This window comes from Leptonychotes weddellii, chromosome 6, assembly GCF_054177405.1.
Source record: "Leptonychotes weddellii isolate Sample4059 chromosome 6, ASM5417740v2, whole genome shotgun sequence".
Taxonomy (NCBI): Eukaryota; Metazoa; Chordata; class Mammalia; order Carnivora; family Phocidae; genus Leptonychotes; species Leptonychotes weddellii.
Window position 1 is genome coordinate 106223743 of NC_138374.1, and position 7071 is coordinate 106230813.

Consider the following 7071-nt stretch of genomic DNA (forward strand, 5'->3'; position numbering starts at 1 on the left):
GATTAAGAATTCCTCATGTCAGTGAGGTCATATGATACATGTCTTTCTCTGATTGACTTTTTTCGCTCAGCATAACACCCTCCAGTTCCATCCACGTCGTTGCAAATGGCAAGATCTCATTCCTTTTGATGGCTGCATAATATTCCATTGTCCTTAGTTTAGTTCTTCAGAACCCAGCAAGAGTTTCTGAATCACACCAAAAATTGATCAAATAATTATTTCAATTCAAAACTCTAACACCACGTCCTGTTTGGCTTACTGTTTATGGAAACTCCCAATGTCTTATGTGTAGCTTTTACCAATGATGACAATATCACCAATAGAAATCACAGATATTTGCATATCACATTACAGTTGCTGTAGATATCACAAAATGTCATTTACACTCATCACTACTTTGAAATTATGGTAGTTATTAGATTTGCTACTGTATCTTGATATTTATTGCATTAATAAAGAAGTACATGTGTTACTATAGCAAACATTTAAAATATTTTGATAATTGTATTTTAACATAACTGGTTTCCTCTGTAATCCAATGGAGCTTTTAAAATACAATTAAAAACATTTTTTTCTGAGAAGGGGTCCAAAAGCTTCCGCAGATTCCCAAAGAGGTTCATGGCATAAAAAAGATTAAGAATCTTTGATGTAGTGGAAAGAACACTGAACTGGGACTCATTAATCCTGAATTGTGTAATCTCCATAGAATCCCTTGACCTCTAGTTCCTCATTTTTCTCACCATTGTGCACCTTAAAAAAAAAAAAAAGTCTGAGCAGATCAAATCAAATAACGCGTAGGGGAATGCCTGCAAATTGCAAAACCATGTAACTGTAAGGAATCACTGTTATTGTTATGTTTGGCCATTAGATAAAAATGACTTTTTACCAAGGTTTTAAATGTAGTTAATTGCTAGGAATATTTCTCACTCATTGATTTAGACCATGCTTACATGAGCAAAATGAAATGGAAAATTGAGTCAATTCTCTGGATGATAATTCATGTTAATAGGTTCCTACATTTGCTTGCAACATCCAGATAAAGAAAACGTGTTTTAACTTCAATTATCAGCATAGCTATATCACAGTTCTCAACTTTACTTTGAATGTATGGATTCAAATGTCAAAATTGAAGTTCTTAATACTAAGAGGATTAGAATTACTTTCAGACCCCTATTCTAGTGATATTACTCCAAATGTGCACACTGAAATAACTCATGTGTTCTAGGACATGGATCGTTGTTTGTACATCAGGACACGTGCATATCACTGATTAGAGATTTCTTCTGTGCTAGGTAAACATTTTCAATTCCATTTGTATTTACAGACCCTAAACCACTTGGACTTCTATATAATACATAAGTCTTGGGACAGTGTTGTCTAGTTAGACCCTCAGCAGTTTGCAAGTGGGGAATATTTTCAATGAAAAGGCAGGCTTACCCTTGTTTTATGGTGTCTAGATCCTAAGCAATCTATACATAACTATATGCAGTCATGCTTTAAGGAACTTACAACTTACAAACCAAACTGTAAACTGAAAGGACTTCAATTAGTTAGAAGATCAAATAAGGAATTCAACCGGAAAATCTTAGTGAGTCTGTTCCTTTCCACCCTCTGATATAAAAGTAAGTTCCTTCATTCAGTCTAACGAAATCAGTAATTGTATTTTCTTTCTCTGCTATCTCTTCCCACAACTTTTCATACCAGTACAAATATATGGGTTTAATTTGATTGATGATGCAATTATGTTGAGAAGATCGACTATAACTATATTGACTCGCTGGAAAATACTTTCAACGAAAAGACAATCATCTGGACAATATACCATTACTTAATAGAGAAAGCACATTACACACTTTGATAGTTTGCCAGGGCTGCCATAACGAAGTTCCACCAACTGGGGGGCTTAAACAACAGAAATTAATTTTCTCGCAGTTCTGGAGGCCAGAAGTCTGAGATCAAGGTGTTGGCAGGCTTTGTTTCTTCTGAGGGCCGGGACAGAGAATCTGCTCCATACCAAGCCTTTAGCTTCTGGTGGTTGGCTAGTAATCATTAGCCTTTCTTGGCTTGTTGAAGCATCACCTGGATCTCTGCCTTCATTTTCACAAAACATTCCGCCTGTGTGGGTGTCTCTATGTCCATATTTCCTCTTTTTGTAAGGACATTCGTTATACTGAATTACAGCCCACCCTAGTGATTTCATGTTAACTAATTATATCTGTAATGACACTATTTCCAAATTAGGTCACATTCTGAGATACTGGGGTTAGTGATTTAACATATGAATTGGTGGGGGGGACACGATTCAACTCATAACACACGCACTAAGTATTCAATATATATTTGACACCCTGAATGGAAAGGTTATATATTTGTGAAGAGCTAGAAGGGCATGTGAGGAGACACATAGGCAAAGCTCTAATGACAGTGTAACCATGTATATAACTCAGCAGCTAAATTAATACAGACCTCTATCCATCCCTAAAGTAACTTCTGGCAGCAATTTTTAATTTTTATTCTGAAGTCTCTCCAACAGTCTCCTGGGGTTTTATCTAGGAAAGAAGCTTTACGTGAGTTACCCTGGGCTAAAATTGACTTTCTACTGTAAAGATGGGTCATGCTTATAGTATAGTTTCTCGTTCCCTCTGGAACACATTGGTTTTGTTTATCACACAGTTTGAAGAAGGTGTCCCTACTGCCTAAGGACTTAATGTTTCTGAGAGTATGTCCAAAGCAGGGAGATCGACATTGGGACCAGTCTTTAACTGAAATAAATTGAGGGAGTATGTTTAAACCAAGACTGAGGTTCCAAATCAAACTTAAGAAAGAACTTTCCCTTTACTAACTTACTTTCCTGAGATCAAGACCTGAGCTGAGATCAAGAGTCAGATGCTTAACGGACTGAGCAACTCGGTGCCCCTTCCTCCACGTTTTATTGAAGATACCAATATACATAGTTTAAAATGTCACCGTTCTGTAAGACTCATAACTAAAATCAATGATTTCCATTCCCTTTCTACCCATCTCCAATTATGACTACCTAGAAACAACCACTTGTGACACTTTTAGGTCTTTTTTTTTTTTTTTTTTTTGGTACTTACCTTCATATTTCTAAATAACATTTTTTAATGTTCCTTCCTTATATTTTTCATTTTAGTTCTATCTGTTCTTGACTTCCTACCATGTAAGGTGAGGCTTTGGTTCTCTCACAGCTCTTCTTATTCTTCCCTCTTCTCACCTCATCTTCTTAATATATTGTGATTTTTAGCTAGTTGAATATTCATTCAGATTCTTAAGTGTGTATATACTTTGCACATGGTCACCATGTAGTGAACTATAATTGCATTTCCTTTTTTGTAAAGCTTTTTTTTTCCTGTCTTGGATTAATAATTGCCTTTTATTTTTTCTTCTTACTTTTCTATGTATCTATCATTTTTTTTTTTAAAGATTTTATTTATTTGACAGAGAGAGACACAGCGAGAGAGGGAACACAAGCAGGGGGAGTGGGAGAGGGAGGAGCAGGCTTCCCGGCGAGCAGGGAGCCCGATGCGGGGCTCGATCCCAGGACCCTGGGATCATGACCTGAGCCGAAGGCAGACGCTTAACGACTGAGCCACCCAGGCGCCCCTCTATGTATCTATCATTAATGCACTTGCAAACTCACCACCTGCGTATACATCTCCTTTCACTATTTCTTCCTTCTCCTCCTCACGCCCCCTGCCCCCACCTCCCACTTAAGCTCTCTCACACACTTTCTCTCTCCAGGCATCCTTCCTGGAGCCAGTCATTTTTCTGATCCAATCAGAGACCCTGGTTGTTCCCTAGGCCTGCTGCTTCTGGTTGTCATCCTAGATCTCCCATTATCATCATCTTGGAGTTCCCTTTGCCTCATTCCTGTGATCAATCCCTTACCCCTTGTTTCTTAGATCCCATATATTCTTCTTTCAAACTTCCTTTTGGTGGATTACATTTTTAAGTAGCTTCCCAAGAAAAGGCACATAGGAGGGACATTTTCTGAGACGCTGTGCACCATTTATCAATTATGGCCTGTCAGCTCAATTGTCCCTCTTTGAGGGTACTGGAGCTGGGCACTGCAAACACTTCTCCTTTGCCAGCTGGAGCAGGGTTAGTTTTCATCAATAGAGGGTTCTGGAAAGACATTGCAAGGTATGGCAGAGTAAAGGGCTTCTCTTCCTAGCTCCCATGGGTAGCTGCCGACAAGTGTGCAGGGAACTCAGGGGCCCTCGCCCTTCAGCAAGTTTCTTCTCTCACTTCCAGCACGTATCTCCAGTTCTCCTGCTCATGACTTTTACTAAGCCAGTTCCACCTCACTCCCGTGGGTGGCCTCCTACACACTGGTTTCAGTGTGCTGTACCCCAGTGGGCAGTTTCAACGGGCCAGCTTTGGCCCACGGTACCCCAGTAAACCTCTCCACCATCCCACGGGCTGTGGGATGCCCTCTATGAGGTGCGCTGAGGTGTGCTCTATGAGGTGGTCTGGACTGCAGTCTTTGGGAGAGGAGACTCTTCCAAGTTTATTCCTCCCTTGTTTTGGGGTACTCTGCTTCAGAAGCAACTGCTCACTACACTTAGTATTCCTGTATCCTTTAGGGTTCTCGTTTACCACGTTAATCATCTTCTACTAATTAATAATTCTTTATATTAAATTTTCCCTGCATCTGACTGATACACTCTACACATCTGAAAATGTGTTTATCCTTTTATTTGATTGAACTTGGTTAGGCAGAGAATTCTGGGTTGAAAATAATTTCCTTCAGAATTTTTGATACTGTTGCATTTATTTCTAGTTTCCATTGTATTATTGAGAAGTTTGATGCTGTGCTGGTTCCCGTTCTGTTGTATATGACATTTAAACAAAATTTGAAGCTTTCAGGATCTTCTCTTTATTACCAGGGTTCTGAAATTTCATGATGTGTCTCAGAATAGGTAAGGTGTTGGGAATATTCTGGAAACTCATGTCACTGAGTTCTAGGATGTTCTTGGATTTATTTCTATAATGGCACCCTCCTCTTCATTTTCTCTACTTATTCCTTCTGTAATTCCTATTGCATGGATATTGGACATTCTACACTGGTCTTCTAGTTTTCTAAATTTTCACTCCTATTTTCCAACTTTTTTTTTTTTTTTTGAAGATTAAGTCAACTCTATCTCGCAGTCTTTCTCTGCTATTGCGTATTTAAGAGCGAGGCACTAAGAAACTGTATGGAAGCCTTGGTGTGAGTGGTCGGGTGGGGATGGTGCTTCTGGAATGGTGGCTTTCATTACAGGATGATAGAGCTGGACAGTGTCATAAGTGCCCTAGCAGTCAGTAGCTGTGAGGCTCTTGGGAGTGTCAGTTTTCCTAGAGAAGAATTGTTCAGTCTTCTGTTTGGGGTTATCAGCCCAGATACCAGGATTCTAGGGAGCCAAATTAAAGAAGAGCAACGAAATTCTCACCTTTTGTATGTAGAATTTGATCATCAGGCCATATCCCTGCCCTTGGCTTCCTGATGTTCTATGTCCTGAGCCATTTGATGGAGCTTTTTCCCAGAGCAAACCAGTCTTCCCCTGGGATGGGAAAAGGTGGTTACTAGGTAGGGTGGAGGAGGGGATCTGAGAATCCTAACTGCTTCCTATACAGACTTACCCTACCCTTCCATTTTAAGCCCCACCTGACCAACTCTTTGAGGCATATAATACCTCTAATTTCTAGGCCATCCTGGGGTTCTGTACAGTTCATGGTCTTGCTTCTGGGTTACCCTACTTTGCCCTGTGCTGATTTAAAAGTTTCTGCTTCTCTTAGCTAATAAGTAATTTACACTCATCTTTTTGCTTTCTAAATTCTAACAGGTTACACTGCCCTCTCTTTTCTCCTCCTTGCGTTTACTGATTTCTGTCTTTCAGGAACTCTATTTCATGTTGTGAGGCCCTGGAAGGAAGTAGAGGTAAACATATGTGTTCACTGTGTCGTGTTTGATCAGAAACCTCTTTTGCTTCTTACAGTTTCATTCTAAGAGATATGGGATAGGAAATCATTTCTCCCCTTAGGCTTATGGGGTTGAACTGGATGGAAGTGCTACATTTTCCAAAAGCAAAGCTTACTACTGAGAGAATAGAAGATTTGAATCAAAATATGAATATAGAATATATATGAATGAATATAGAATATAGAAACTTAAGACCTCAAGCAAAACATTCATGGCAAATTAGAAATTCACTGAATTAGTAGATGAAAAATACAATCAAAATGTTCAAAATTAAAAGGAATTTATATATTTCACAATAACATGCTTCTTGATATGGATGGACAAGCTAATCTCTCCCAAATCTTGGAAGATAATAGTTGGAAACAGAAAGTTACACCCTTGATGTATCTAAATAAGTTAGTAATCTAAATTATTTATAAAAGAGGAAATTGGCTCATTAATTTCTTTCTTTCTCCATATTTCCCATGTTTAGAGATTTCTATTTATTGTCACTTCTCTCACATTTCAGAGAGAAGGCGGTCAGACAGAGATGAGCAGAGGAACAGGTTACACACAGTAGCAGGTGTCCACTTGGACCCTGAGTCACTCACCAGTAAATGTAGAGTCATGAGCAACGTGTGAAAATAGTGTATAGAAAGGTCTGCTTCTCCTCACTCTCACAAATAATCTGAAATAATTTTAAATTCCTTAATTCTTTTTTATTTAAAATGGCTTTTTCTTTGCGCATTTGTAACAGATAAAACAATTTTGAAAAATCTAAACCAACGGACTTTTAAATTTCTCTTAAAAATGTGAAGCTTATTGAGTGATATCTTTATTCTCTGAGTCAATATTTCATTGCTTTTGAGAAAAAGCAGATACCAGCTAGAAAAACAAATTTACTGCTCAGGGCTGACTGTTAGGTATCTGTGTGTTTGGTTGTTTGGTTGGTTGGTTTTTGCATCTTGAATGGGAGAAAAGTCTTAAAAGCCAGACTTGGTTGACAGAGAAGTTAAGACTTCTCTTCATTTATCAAAACCAATGCTTGGAGACCCGAACATAAAGTTTGTCGTAAGAGAATGTGCACTGGGAAATAAAGTGGTGTCTCC